The 15,720-nt window shown below is 40.0% G+C and overlaps 1 protein-coding gene across 14 annotated transcripts in view; it reads left to right on the top strand.

The window, feature by feature from the left end:
* ZBTB20 (zinc finger and BTB domain containing 20) overlaps positions 1 to 15,720 on the top strand; it is a 482,085-nt gene that overhangs the window by 244,355 nt on the left and 222,010 nt on the right. For 5 of the 14 annotated variants that reach the window (XR_010996228.1, XR_010996231.1, XR_010996227.1 and 2 more), the window contains exon 5: positions 1,110 to 1,173. The exons of the other annotated variants lie outside the window; for them this stretch is intronic. The gene's annotated coding sequence lies outside the window, so the exon portion shown is untranslated. The remainder of the gene's footprint in view (positions 1 to 1,109; positions 1,174 to 15,720) is intronic. 14 annotated transcript variants of the gene reach the window in all.

Genomic DNA, 15,720 nt, shown 5'->3' with positions numbered 1-15,720 from the left:
TTACTTTCATTTAAGTAGGAACTAATTTACGTTTGGAAATGAAAGTTAAAGCATCTCAGCCATCTGCAAAGTGGAGGAGGAGGCAGTGGGTTTCCTTAACTTTTCAAATATCTACAATCCTTTTTCACATCAACAAGCAAGCAAAAATTATCTTTCAGAGCTCCTATTAGTAATAATACATAGTATTAATGATTTAATTTCTTAGCTTCAATTCTTGGTCTTAGTTTCTAAGATATACCTATTGGGTAAGTTTATACTTGCATCCATCTTAAGAGTTTAAAAATAAAAAGTTATAGTCTGGAGTGCAGCAAAATCACTTATTTTGACCTCCAGACAGCACAACTTTCTCTGTAGCATTTCATTAGGGGTTAACTGGAGCACTCTGATCCTGTCATAGTAAAGGCAAAGGACACTAAAGGATAACTGGTAAATAAAAGAAAAAAAAAAAAAAGGAGGAGTGACATTTTCATATACTGTCATTGTATATACTTTTATCATGTCTGTTTATCACCCTTTCTTATTTTTCCATTTTACTTGAACAGTTCATGGTGGAGAAAAACAAATTGTTCAGTCTTTCTTAGTTAAGAATTTCAGTATTATGCTAATATGTATCTTATTTCCTGTCGGAATGAAATAAGTGTTATTACAGTTAGTTGGATTTTATTAAAAGCAGCTAAAAACATCCTTTGCCTGTCTCTCCATTGACTAGTTTTCCAAAATTCAGTAGTCCTCTGTCATTTCATTGGGACAAAAGCTAAACTTCTTATATAATTAAACCATTTTCAGAAAAAAATATTTCTGGTTTCTTGTATAAACTGTAAACACCGTAAAGAAATCAGATATCCATTTTCTGCCTTCTCCAGCCTGCCTGCAAGTAGATTTGGTCTAAACAAAACAGCCTTGTACTCAGCTGTCACAAACATTTGTGCATTACTTAGATGTCTACATGAGTAATTTCATTTGCCTCCTTCAGTAGCTTAAATGTGTTTGTAGATGCTTGCCCACCTTTTCATTTCTTGAGGCAAGCTTTTTGCAATGATTTTTTTTTAATAACTCAAATTTTGAGTATAAAAAATATTTCAATCTTCTTGTGATTACATTTCTTACAGAATGTTGGAATTTTTGGACTGTGCATCTGTTTAGGCACGTGGAGAAAGACAAGACTGAGATCATGTAAGTCATGAAACTGAGGGTGAATAATCCATACTTTGTTCTGTCACCATTTTTACCCAGATGCAAGTAATAAACCAAAATGAAGAAAAAAACCAACTAGTTAGTTTTTATTTATAAAGTGATTAATGAAAAGCAAAGTTCAAATGAGGCCACAAATCCTGGTGGTGCACAATGGGTTGATTTATTTTGTAAATAGACCATGGATAATTAACCATAAAACAAAACTTTTCTTTTTTTTTTCCTTTTTCTTTTCTTTTTTTTTTCTTTTTTTTTTTTTTGAAAATTGCATAATGACACTGGTTTCTTTTAGTTGCTGTGAGTTGCACAGAGGGATAACGACTTATTCACAACTGGTTACAACTAGTTACAGCCAAGAAAAGAAAAATCCCAGAGCAAAGAGAGGAAAAAGGCTGTTAAAACCCTACTGCACTTGCAGTTTCATAGTAAGGCATTTGCTAATTGCTACAGACTGGGAAAAGCAAGAGTATTTACATACTCTGATGGTGCTTGCCATGCTATCCCATGTTTTGGCTCAAAACTCACAAGAAAAAGACAGCTCCTGCAGCTGGCCTTGTAGTCCACAATTTTGTATTGACTTCTAAATAGAATTATTTGTGCTTTGTTGCAAGTTTCCATTATGTGTCTTCCTACTCTGACACTGAGGGAAGAGTCTTCTGGATAGTCATAGTCTGACTTGCTGCCAAGTCCTCTTGTGAGCCAAAGAGTGATGCTAGCTTTTCAGATATGTGATATAAGAAAACTGTCTACCCAACAGCCCCAAAATTTGTCTCTTCAAAATCCACAGTCATCTGTGGAAGGGATCTCTGATGCCCAAGAAGAAGGTCCAATTTGTTGTGGAAGTACATTCACTACTAACTAAAACTACCAGTTGGGATTACAGCCCTGGAGACTGTAAATAAAATAGAGCATGAGATGTTCAGATGATAATATGGCCACTTCTGTGGTGGTTTGTATTAGTTGCCAGTCCTTAGATTTGCTCATCTCATGCCAATTTATTAGAGTGAAGAGAAGGATCATGAAGAGAAGGATCGGTCAATATGCAAGAGGTTGGAGTTGCCACACAGCAACTGACTATGGACACCTTAACTTGCTCTCACATGCCACGTGTGCCTTAAAATGCTTTTGACTGTATTTGTAAGACCTGCAATTCACACAAAGCTAAAAATCTGTGTTCATGTCGCCTGCTGGTGCAGCTGTGCTGTTTTTCACAGATGGTGACTCTAAGGGACTTGCAGAAAGCTGTCCTCACTCCAAACAAGGGCCTGGGCAGGCAGAGGTGGTGGGTAAAAGTGATTATCAATGGTATTGTTTTAGCTGTGTTGACTCAGTTTGTTACAGCAGCGTTACAGACTGGTGTTTGTAAGGGTTCTCTCTCCAACCTTGATTTGTGGGCATGCAGTTTCTTGTGCAAATTTGGAGAATTTCTTTGTCAGAATGTACTGCAAGTTCAAGGAGAGGAGAACCAGATTATTTGTGTCTGGCCATCACCTCTACCTGCTAGAGCTTAGTGCAGATAACTGGGAACAAGGATTCCATGTTTTTAGTCTAGACCCCAGTTAGAAGGCGGGATCTTAGATCAGCCCTTGAAACCCACAACTAGAGAACTGATGAGTTCACACTGTGTTACTGACACTGGTAACTGCAACACATGGGCTGCCACTTGTAATCTGCTTTTAGGCCAAAGAGTCAATTTAAAATAGCACTTAGTTTGAGCAAGAGGCTTCTGTTGTGGGTGGGAGTCGTGCTGGGGGCAACATTAGCATTGTACTTACAAACAACATTGCAGTGAAGACAAGACCCCAAAAATAAGTTAACTCTTCAAGGCTCAATTCAGTTTTTGGCTTCTTTACACGTCCCCTTGGAAGGGAAGCCAGCCAAGGTCCACTGTGGTAGTGCTAAGAGGATGAGCCTGGCCCATGGCATTCCCTTTGAAACTGTTTTTGTCAGGCTCATGCTTCTGGGATGTGGCAATGTATGGAATCTGCTACATACTGTTTATGAGTTAGAAGTTGATTTTATTGACTAACAGAGTCCTTGTATCTTGTGACAATCTTTTTCTGTGCTTTGCATCATGCCAAAGAGACAGGGGAGTGGTGTTGGCATGTCTTTGTATGAATAGGTCTGTCATTAAATATTTGAAATAGAAACATCTGAAATAGATCTTGCCTGAGAAGAACAATGGGATAACTAGAGAAAGCCAGTTTTCTCCAAATTTGCTTTTGGGGCTGGGAGTTTTAAGCAAACAGAATGAAAAAAAAAAAAAAAGGAACGAAGAGAGCAGGTTAGTGCATGAGCTTAAAAACAACAAACCCAGGGAGGTGTGAAGGGAGACACAAGGAAAGTTAGAAGAGTGGAGGGATGCTTAGCAGAGGGAGGGGTTTTCTTGTTTGTTTGTTTTAATAATTAAGACCAGCTCAGGGAGAGACAAGCTGCTGGTAAAAGGATTGAAAGTCCTTTGTTCAGAAGAGGCACTGTTTTGTAAAGGGAACTTTTTTCACTTGATGTGGATCTAAGCCCAAGAACCATTGACCGCTAGGATGGGGATGCTGAGGCATGGACATGCATTTGGGTATTTCTTGTTTACTGTGGTCTCTAAATCTGTATTTTCTTTTGTGCAGGGTGAGGATTCAGTCATCTTCCTCAGGCAGTTCCTCTGAAATCTTACTGTTAGGAAAGGGTTACAGGCAGCCTTTGCTGCAGGCACACACAAGATGAAGGGTAGGGTTTTCAATTCCTTTCAGATTGTGGAAAGTGTCAGCACATGGGTCCAATATGCAGAACACAAATTCAGCAGTCTGCCTGGTGTGCAGCAGTAAAAGCTCTGTTAGAGGTAATTGTAGTTCAAGCTTTTGAACAAGCCTTTGTGTTTCTCTCCTGTGCTAATAACCTATTGGTGAGGATATGCAAGCCATATCCTCACCAGTAGGTTTTATTGGTGCCACTCCTGCTTTTATTTTTGCCACTTTTATCTCCTCCCAAGTACCTCTCCCCAAATCTAATACCTAAAAGCTCCACAAGCAAGGTAATCCCAACAGTTTTCCCCAAGATTTTGCCCATCTCAGCGTTGCCAAGTGTGGCATCTGATGTTGTAGAAGGCAGGTTCAAGTTCTGGTTAAAAATGCTTTCATGGGGGACTAGACAGTACAGTTGTTTGAATACTTGTTCTCCAAGCACTGCATTCAGAAATGCGCTGTATAAGAAACAAATTTTTTGGTTCTTACTGAGATTCTGACCACGTTACAGAAACCCCTCACCAAATGCCACGGGACACAACCACTTCCCGTAAGCATCTCAGTGCTGAAACAGCCAGAGATGACTGGGAATGATGTGCTGTGCTTCAGTTCTCTTTCTGGTCTTCCTACATGAACAGTTTCATGTGTTGACACTCCTGCTGCTACCTGATCTGGGTGAAAGCCCTCGCTTCTTCCCTGTTTAGGCCAAGATTTGTCTTATAGTTTCAGTCAAGCTTCACATGACTTCATGGTATTTTGCATTTTAGTAATTTGCAAATGTATGAGCAGTGATCAAGAGCTTTCTTAGCAGGTGAAGCAAGCAGTTAAAGGAATTTTATATGTTAAATATCTTATCAATCACAACTGCTCTTACATTTTTCTACCAGTTAAGTTTAAGGTTAAAGGGCAGAGCAGAAACAACTGACATTCCCCTCATTTCTCCTAATTTCAGATATTTCTGGAGGAGTAGGACTGTCTGTGACTCTGTCTGCTGCTTTATCCTGCTCAGAACTGGTTCTGATACTTCCCCAAATGACAGCAGTAATGAATGGTACTTGACCCAACAAAATGTGTGTTGGGAACAGTCTCTTACCTTTCCTAGACCAGTAAGCTCCACCAGTTCTGGGACAAAAGCAGCATATCAGCTGGATTCTTAATAATAATCCCATTGTTACTGATATATTGGTAGTACTGCAGAAGTATCACAAGCTTCTGAGGCTTACTAAAGTGTACTGAAGGTCAGGACTAGAAGCACTAAAAAATACATACTGGTATTCTCTTTGTGTGGAAATACTAGTTTATTAAAAAAAAAAACTTCCAGGATTCTTATTTGTTTTTTCTATTCATATTTCAAGATAAAGCTTTTTGGCATTTGTGGAACAGAAATGCATTTGTTTCAAACTTTTATTTCAAAAATGTATTTTATGTTCTAATATAAAATTTAAATCAAAACTGAGACTAGCTATCAAAACAAAATTATTTTGTCAAAACAACATTCAATTGATTGAAATGATTTTTTTATTTTTGTTTCATTGGTAACTTTGCAATGCAGTGTTTAATTCAACTGTGAAACAAAAGCAAATTTCAAAGTCTAGCTATCCTGTGAAGCAAAAATATTGGGTTGCGTTTGGGCTCTTCTAGAGGGTGCTTAAAGGAGTGCTTCATTAGAATTCTACTGAATCTTTTTAATAAAAAAAAAAAAAAAAAAATGTAAGGACCTGACAGGACAAGAGGAAGGAGGCCTCAGACTGTGCCAGGGGAGGTTCAAGTTGGACGTCAGGAAGATTTTTTTCACTGAAGAGGTTGTAAAGCATTGCAATGGACTGCCCAGGGAAGTGGTGGAGCCACCATTCCTGGAAGCACTCAAGAAACACTTAATGCTTTTTTAGTTGGCATGGTGGTGTTCAGTCAAAGGTAAATAATTCTCAGACCCTTAGACTATGCTGAAATCTTCTTGTACTGATGTTATTCTATCTTTGTTCAGTAGCAGTTGATCAGAATCCATCTCTCTATAACTGTATAAAGATCTCCCCTGGAAATGCATTCTGTTTTTCTGCTTAGCAAATTGGGAAGCCTCTGATACTGTTTCAGCTCTCCTGACTCCCATCTCTGTGAGCTGGTTCCCAATCAAATTCTGGGTGCCCATCTGAGTCCAGCTGCTTGCAAAGGGAGAAAACAGTTTAAGGTAATGATAGTGTGAGTGTAAAGCTAATATTAGTTAATATTAGTGTATTCACTTTATTTGTTACTTCCCAGATTTTTTTTAAAAGGGACCTTCCCTTAGAAGAACACATTCTGATTATGGCTTTGCATCTTTTCTTATCCTTTATAACACCCATAACACATTATCTCTTTTTCTTCCTCATGTAGGATCTGTATACTTAAATAGTGAAATTTCTCTGGCAGCAGTCTTGTCAAGGGCCACAATGTGGTAGATGCCTTGGGGACATTTTACTTTATAGATTACTGCTTCATCTAAGTTTAAATTCTTCAGGATTGGACTAAATCTGTTTCAGTGAGAGCACTCCACAAAAGAAAACATGAATATAAGGGGGTATGTTAGACAAATAGGGCAAGGGTGAAGATTAAAAGCATAGAACATAGTTAAGAATTGTTCTCTTGCTGAAAATGTAAAGCATCTGACCTTTTCTGAACAGTGTGATGATCCCTGTTTTTCAAAGGACTGAGCTACTTAACCCACTCATGATACCTTGGTTATTCAGGTCTGTCTGCCTTGAGCTTGGATAGATACAATGATCTCGTATTCCTTAAAAATATCAGCACTGCAACTTCTGTAAGTTTGGGATAGATCAGTGAACGCCTGATCACCCATTCAGTGGAAGTTGTGGTTCTGCAAACTTTGGAGTTCTCATTCCCATTGGAGGTAAACAGAAGGTGACAAAGTAATACCAACTGAATTTTTTTTCCATTAATTTGACCACCTAACCTTTTGTTTATGTTTTTCAAACCAGAAAATGGGTATTTTGTGATACAGAAAAGCTGCTTTAAGTAAATATATATTGGTGCAATAGTGCAAGAGTGTTGTTGGTTCAGTGTTTCTCTGTAAAGAGGCCTGTGACAAGACAGACAGAAAGGTATGCTTTGTGCAACAGCTGTCTCCTTATTCACTAGCATTTTTTTACATGATTAATCACATAACCTACTATATTAGTATAAATTAAATTTAGTCTTAAGAAGACTTATTTAATCTGAAGAATACATTTTACACCGGTCTTGGACATGAAGGGTTGGGATATAAATGTATTTAGGCCTTAAAAAGTACAAAAATAAAAGCTCCCCCAACTCAGAGCTTGGTAAATAAAGAAATAAAACAGTTTATGTTGTGGACACGCTCTCAATATTTCCTGCATGCTGGTGGAGCAGTGCACATCACAAAGATAATAATATAAGCAGTAAAATACCCCAAGCAAACAGAAAGCATCTGTAGGTCTTGCCTAGCTGGCTGATATTATTGGAATGGTTGTTTTTAGCTTACCATGCCATTAATGCTTTGCAGATATATATGTGCATGCTGAGGGCTGGTCAGGAATTGAACTGAGCTTATAACAGTTCTATTCAATTGCTGCATTGTGCCTGGATGCCTGCAGATATGTAAGAGCACAGGAAGGGTACTCAAGAAACTATTAGACCATGCAGGAGCTGGTCTACCAGCCCTACTCACAGGAGGATGTAATGGGCCATAAACAGGATGTAAAGAAACATTTGGAAAGATGTTTGGAGAAGTCCTGGCACATAACTCATGAGGTGTTTGTTAGTGGATGTCCCTGCATTTCTTGTAGAAAGCAGATGAAGTTCCCTTGGAATGCGTATTGAGCCTCATCTAAGCTCTCTCCTTGGCTTTAGCAGGCTGGGGATCCAGTTCACATTGGAAATTCTCAATTCACACTGCTGGATGCAGTCAGAACTCACAACTCTTGTTCAAGCTGTTGCAGCCTGTGCTGCCTTCAGCCCCAGATCAGCACTGGCAGTACAGCTCTCCTGGTGCAAATACAAAAGTTAGAAAATGTCCGATGTTAACTTGGTTTTAAGTGTTATTTGATGGAATCACCTGTGGGAGTATGAGTGTGGGAAAGAGATCTCCTGATCTTTTTTGTTCAGTCTTTCCTTGTAGAGGTAAATGGGCCATTTTGCTGGCAAATGGCAATTGTAAGCATAATTCCTAAAGGGTTCCTCATAGGAGGATTTTAGCAACACAGATGATGAAGCCCCACTAAGAAGGCAGACTCCCTTTCAAGAATCAACAGTCCTCAGGTCAAGAAGACAGAGACTTCCCCAAAATTTAACTTGGGAAGAAGAAATTAGTTTATCCCACTAGCTCTGAAAAAGCTATTAGCAGTACACATCCATAGAATTGCTTTCCTGACTGTGTGCATTTATGTTAGTTCTGGATTCCCTTTTCAGACTCAACTGTTTAACAGAGAGATACGGCAGCAGCTTCAAAAATTGCTGATACCTGTCTCAGGCATAACAAATTTCCCTGTATATTCTTTAATTCCTGTTTCTATAGCAGTTTGTAAAGCATCTTCACTTACAGGTTTTTAGTATTCAGTGAGAAATAAATTTGGGAATAGGGTCCTTCAGGTAAAGGGGCCTGTTACAGAAGTGTCTAAGTCCTCTGGTCTTTGCATGGTACAAGAACTTCAGATTTTTGCAACTGAAAACTTCTGAAAGGTTAATATAAAAATTAGATTGCTGTATTTATGGGAAAATCTTTATATCATCTTGCTTTTATGTGAGGCATTTAAGAAATCCTGAAATATCTTTAAAGATGAAACAATGGGAAGCTGCTTACCTGATGACATAATAAGGCAAAATAAGGTCAGGAAAAAAGTCATGGTTGCAGCTCCAGCAACAGAACTGAATGAGTTATTTGTAAGAAATCATTTATTTGCCAAATACAGCTTTTCTTGTCCCATCAAATATACACAAGTTGATCAGTCTCTTTGATTCAGGAATCATTGGAATTTATTCGATGACTGCTTTCAAAACTTATATTCTATGGACTCTCTGTAAAGGGAGGTGAAGGAAGGATGGCTGTGGTTTTAATACTATTTGCAAAAGCCTATTCTGTAATTTTCCTCTCTGGCATCCATCTTATAAATTTGCATTACATGATGCCAGGCGTTTAGGAATCTATAGTTTTGATGAAAGGGAGTAACAAGTTCAGCTTTCATACAAGAGTTAATGTTCATACAGCACGAGTTAATGTTTAGCAGATAGGAGGCTTCACACAGGTTTCTGAATCCTCACACATCCTTCATATTACATTTATTTTATTAACCCTATGACTGAAGTGGTAAACAATAAATAGAAAAAGGAGGTCATGATGTTGCATGGATGAAGTGAGGAATGCGGTGTGATTATTTCATGAGTGCACTGATTCAGAAGCTCAGATGCTTCTTTTCACTGCATGTAAGGGCAGAAACATGTCATAAGTAGTTGCTGGTGTGCTGCATTCATGAAAGGAGCACAGCATTCACTTTCCAGCCACCAGAGAGTAAAGGAAAGACAGAGAGCTGCAGACATCTGTTACTGTGTTTGCTTACCTACCCCTGTTCCTGGAGGTTTTGAAGCAGGATTTGAAAAGTGCATGTGACAGTCGTTGTTTCTGGCCATACTATACAACAACCTACTGACATTAAAGGGCCAAAATTTGGACCTGCATTATTTAGCCAGCGGTACACACAGGGCACTGTCAATGAAAAGGCTGTGAAAAAATTTAGCTCCTAGTTTCCTGCCTATTATTCAGTACATATCTGATTTGAAATCTATTTTCTACATACCCTTGCGTGCATATTTGTTGGCACATGTGCTTCTTGCCATTATGGGGCAGATCCCATAGATTTTCTGCGTCATTAGTACAGAGAGCCAGTCATTAAAAAAAAAAAAAAAAAAAAAAAAACAACAAAAAGCTTATTTGCCTGAGCCGTTAAGATTTTTTCTCACAGTTCTGCCTGTGGCGCCTGTCACTAGCAGTCAAATAAGGACAATTTTACCATTCTCTCCTGCTGCTCTAATTTTTTTTTCAGTGCCAGTACATGTATTTGTTATTCTTTATAACTCCCTTTGAAGTTGGGAATCCAAGGGGAATCTAAAACCGACCAGATGTTTCTGCTGCTGGAGACACAGAAGACAGCAAGGATTAAGTTTAACTGAAACTTAGTTCTCTACAAAACCCCATTACAGTAAGAATTCTTCCTCAGTTAGTTTTATTTATTATTTATATTTGCACTTGCCATCCTGGGTAGGTGATACCTCAAGTCATCTGGCCTGGGAGAAAAATGGATGATTTATCCAAGTAAATAGTGTATCAGCAGCTGCCTGCGTTGATTTCCCTATGGGGTTTTAGTTCCATTACACTGCATATTTCCCACCCACACTCTTTATACAGTATTTCATGTTGAGGAAAATCATTCCCATCTCTGTAACTTCAGAGAACAGATATGTGGAACCATCCAGGGAGAGGGCAGTGCAACTCCTGTGTGCGTGGGGAGGGGTGACATACTTAAGAAGGTACTGGCCAGAAAACAGCATGAGATTTTTAACTCCTTCTCCTGTCATGGCTGAAAGATGAGAGAAAGGAATAAAAGCTGACATGGGAGACTGGATATGAGACAGAAGGGTTGTGCTAACCTCCTCAAAGTGAGAGCAGCAGTCATCTCTCAGGTGGGAAAGGACAGGAAGAAATGTTTTTGTTTCCTTCTGAGTTCAAGTAATATGCTCTTGAAGCTGCAATACAAGAAAAAACAGGAAAAGATTTTAAAGCAGTCCGTGATATGAAATATGTGTAGTCCTGTACAATATCCATCTCCAAATTAGGCAGTGGGCAATCCTGCTGGCCTGCTTCTGCAGTCATGAGAAATAACCCACGAGAGAAAGGAGTGCATGTTCAGGCCTCACAGAGATCCAAATGGGAAGGCAGAAGCAGAACGAGACCTTGCTCTCTCTTTACCTTGGGCATGGCTTAAGATAAAGTTTGGATCCACTTTCAGATTTTAAACACTTCAGATTTCTGGAGTACTGGTTACCAAGTTATCTCATCTGAGTTTGGGGGACTGCCTGTCCCTGTTGCCGTCTGTCACACCCGTATGTAGCTGTTTAGTGTGCCGATACCGTTCAGCTGAGTTGGAAAGAACTGAAAAGCTGATTTGTTTTCTACAGAATGGGTATCTAAGGAGAGGAGGAGAACTCAGAGTAGTGCCCCTGCTGAGGAAAAAACAAGCAGAAGTTATCAGCTAAGCATATTTGGCAAAGGACAGTTGGCTGGCCAGCACAGAAGAGCCACAGCACAGGCTGTCTTCTGCTCACCAAGAACATTATCTTTGTTCTGGGAGAGAAGACCAAAGACAATTGTACTCCTCTTGTCTGCTGCTCACAGGCTCTGATTGCAGATCTGTAGGAAGACAGACTTTATCAGTATCTGTTTCATGTCTGAGCTTGGTTTGGTTTTTTTGAAGTCCAGCCCTCTTTCCTGTTGATAAGTCAAGGTACATCTCTGGCAGATAACGTTTTCCCTTTCCTCTCTGCTGTGGGATTCCAGCAGCTCTTCCCTGATTTTTCTCTGTATGGATTCACTTGATTGTTTCACACCAAATCTCGCTGCTTCTCAAGTCTTGATGTCACAGCCACCATAACTGAGAAATAGTGTTGGACTCTGCCTAAGTTTCTCTTCTAATCGGCCAGATGGATCACTAACACCTTCACCGAGGCACTGTCCTCCATCATTAGCTGTTGGAGCTGCTGCTTAATATTGCAAGGCCCTGCACACCACCCTAATTTGTTTTTAAACAGGAAAATCAAAAGCCTGGTAATTGTATAGAGCCTCCCAATGAACACCAGGTGAAATGCATGCACTGTAACAAGCTCTCTTCGGAACAGCAAAAGGGAGTGGAGCAAATGATTTGCTAGTGCCTATACTTACTAAAAGCTGCTTTTCTGATTTCAAAATACAAAAAGAAATTAAGTCCTATAAACACTCAGTGATTTGGGATGTTCTGTAAGGTTTTGAGGAAAGATAAAAAGAAAAAAGTAATCACATGTTTTTATATGTTTAGGACCTGAATTTCCCAGCTTTGTATTAAAGGGAAACAGGTTAAAATCAGAGAATTTTTGATTTATGTATTTTCCCTTCTTTATTTTTTTTTCAAGGCATCAAGGCAGATGGTATGAAAAGCATTTATATTGGTCTCTCTGCTGATGGAGCTTAACCTAATAATCCAGGACTTGGAACTGGGTGCTTCAATAAAAACACTTTCTGAGAGATTTTTCCACTCAAAACACCAGGAGAAGTTTTTTTAATTGACAACATCAAAAATTAGTATCCTGCCAGGACTACATTTCTTTGCACCTTATTACACAGAACAAAAGATTAATATGTTCTCATTCTGAGCAGGAGAGTTTTCAATAAATTTTTCCTTAATTAAACCAAAAATGAAGTGAAATGGTTTACCACAGGATTGTGAGAATGAAACGAGGAAAAGCCCAATTCCATGTGTGATGTGCTGACCCTGGCTGGTCTGTAGGGTCCCACCAAAGCTACTCTGTAACTCCCCTCCTCACCTGGACAGGGGAGAGAAAATATTACTCTTGGCTTGTGATAAGGACAGGGAGAGATCACTCAACAATTACCATCATGAGCAAAACAAACTCAACTTGGGGAAAATTAATATAATTTTTTACAAGTCAAATCAAAGTAGGATAATGAAAATAAAACCAAATCTTAAAAAAACTTCTCCCCACTCCTCCTTTCTTCTTGAGTTTCTCTTCACTCCTGATTTTCTCTAACCCCTCCCTGCAGTGACACAGAGGGATAGGGAATGCGGGCTTAGGTCAGATCATCCAAATTGTCTCTGTCAATCCTTCCTCCTTAGGGGGAGGACTCCTCACACCCTTTCCCTACCGCAGCATGGGGTCCTCCTCATGGGAGACAGCCCTCCATGAACTTCTCCAACCTGAGCCCTTCCCACAAGCTACAGTTCTTTACAAGCAGGGTCCCTTCCACAGGGTGCAGTCCCTTCAGGAACTGGCTGCTCCAGTGTGGATCTCCCACAGTGTCACAAGTCTTGCCAGCAAACCTGCTTCAGAGTGGACTTCTTTGTCTCTGAGGTCACAGGTCATGCCAGGAGTCTGTTCCAGCATGGGCTTCCCAAGGGGATGTAGTCTTCTTCAGGAATCCACTTGCACTATTGTGGTGTCTTCCATTGGCTGCAGGTGGATCTTGCTCCACTATGGACCTCTATGGGCTGTGGGGGCACATTCTACCTCACCATGGTCTGCACCAGGAGCTGCAGGGTAATTGCTGCTCCAGTGCCTCCAGGAGCACCTCCTGCCCTTCCTTCTCCACTAATCTTGATGCCTGCGAAGTTCTTTCTCTCACGTATTCTAACTCCTTTCTACTGCTGCTGTTCTGCAGATTTTTATTCCCCTTTTCATTGTCCCAGAGGAGCTGTCGCAGTCACTGATGGGCTCAGCCTTGGCCAGTGGTGAGTTCACCTTGGAGCCATCTGGTCCTGGATCTCTTGGATGTAGGGAAAGCCTCTGGCAGATTCTCAAAGAAGCCACCCCTATAGCCCCCTTGCTACCAAAACCTTGCCACACAAATCCAATATCCGTATCAGTTATTTCTTTGTCCTAGTTTAAGCACTTTATTCTCTTCTGGTGATTGCTCTGTTCTCTTGTTTTTGATGGTTTTTTAGATATTTTGAAATTTACAGACTTACCTCAGTCTTTGAAATTAAGAAATCTCAGCTTTGAAAATCCCAAATTAAACTGTGATTCTGAGTTTCCCTTAACTGTGAGCACCTTGACATACAGAAAAGGCAGCATTCCCCTTTGTTCAGCTATAGTCTGAACTTCATCCTATAACCCAGCTGTAGTGGAGAAAACTGCAAGACTGAAGCCAATGGATAAGAAGATAACATGGTTCAAATCTAAAATTTGAAGTTCAACACTGTGCAACCCCCACCTGCATTTTTAGATTTTTGTATGTGTGTGTTCTTGAGACATTGCATTTGAAATATATACAGGAAACTAAGCTTAGCTGGACGACTGTAACTTGTAAACATTTTTCCATGTATGTTTTGATAGAATGGTATGGGGGCGTAGGGCAGGGCTGTGGATTTAGAAGATATTTTTATGCTTTCGTAACACAATCCATAGTCCATTTTAGATGTAGTTCTGATTAAACAAGGATATTCAGATGTGCCATGAAAGTTAGCAAATAGTGAAACAGGTTCCTCAGTATTGTGATACCAACACTCCAAAGCAGCCTGACCAGGTGGGAGGTTACACCCTACTTTGTTAGGTCAGTTTGTGATGTTTTTCCAGCTGTCCTAAAGTGTCTTGAAAGATAATTTAGTGTCATTTACAGTTGTCTCCTTCCATATAGGAGCACTGCAGGCAAGAGTGTGCAGTGGAAAGGGCCAGTTCTGCCAACAGTAGGTGCCAAGGACATGGCTTACCTATTGTCAGTAACATATTGTCTTATACAGTCAAACAGGAATCTCTCTTTTATCTCTTGCAATCTTGAGTATTAGACTATATAGGCAATGAGTCCAAACCAACAGGGAGCCAGAGGGTAGATTGCACGTCTGACTGTGAGAGTCATCACCAGGCCAAGTACTCCATCAGGCCAGTTGGAAAAGCATCTTGTTACTGAGAGGTAAGGCTGGATTTATGTTGTGCCCAGCCCGCTCAATTAGAGAGGGAGGATTAGATAGCCCAGAATATAGCAGTGATACTCTTGAGCACCAATGGGTTACAAGTCCTTCTGCTGTGCTCAGAGTAGCACATGTGTGAATAGGGTAAGGACTTGGATGCAGCCCCAGTACCCCCAAACTGTCTGAGTTATTCCAACAAAGTAGCATAGACCTCTGTGGAGCACATTCTCTGCCAGTCTGCAGGCATTTGTGTTCTCTTGGTCTTGGAAAACATTATGCCTCCTGTTCTCAAACAGTGTTCCTATTTCCCTCATGGTTTAACAGCTGCCTTGCAGTTGTGGTCCTTAGATCTACCTTTCTTAGATCTCCAGTTTGCCCCATGGCCTCTTTCATCTTCCTTTCCCCAGGCCCTGGACAGATTCTGAGCTCCCTGCTAGCTTGCTGTTGCTTTGTATCTGCCCTCTGATTGCGGGTGCTGGTGTTCTGACAGTCTACCCAAATCCTTCGTTGCTCAGAGGAAATAATAACTCTCATTCAGCTGCTTTCTTAGCATTTATTGTGACATCCAAAGACAAATGCAAACTCATCTCTAGAATCATTATTCTCTTTGAAGAACAACGGATTGTCAGGGGAGACATTTTTTTGTGTGGATTCACTTAGAAGTTCTGTCCCCTAGTGTGGTTCTCCAGCTGCCCCTGTCATATCCTCTGTTGTTGTTTATCCAACTTTTAATAATTTCCTTTTCATGCTAGAAAGGGCCACATAATTTTCTCTCTGTGTGTGCATGTATTTGTATCTACTTCATGTTTTTTCATTTCTCTCAATTTATAACATACAAAATGTATAGGAAAAGGCATTCATTGAACTAAATACATTTATTATTTATGCATGGTTTATATTTTTGGCCTAAATTTCATTGAGTGCCAAAGGATTTTGTGCACCTTCATTTAGTTATTAAGGTATTTCTTAATCGCCTCACATCATTACTAATTTTTGGAAGAGACACACTGATTTGTGAATAGGGTACACCTCTTCTGTGTAGAAAAAAATGGAGGGGACCCTTCTTAGGGTTACTAGGAGAGGTAGAGACTGTGAACATTGTTCTGTGTAATCAA

Source organism: Anomalospiza imberbis, chromosome 2 (assembly GCF_031753505.1).
Source record: "Anomalospiza imberbis isolate Cuckoo-Finch-1a 21T00152 chromosome 2, ASM3175350v1, whole genome shotgun sequence".
Classification (NCBI taxonomy): Eukaryota; Metazoa; Chordata; class Aves; order Passeriformes; family Viduidae; genus Anomalospiza; species Anomalospiza imberbis.
This window is presented reverse-complemented; position numbering and strand designations above follow the sequence as displayed.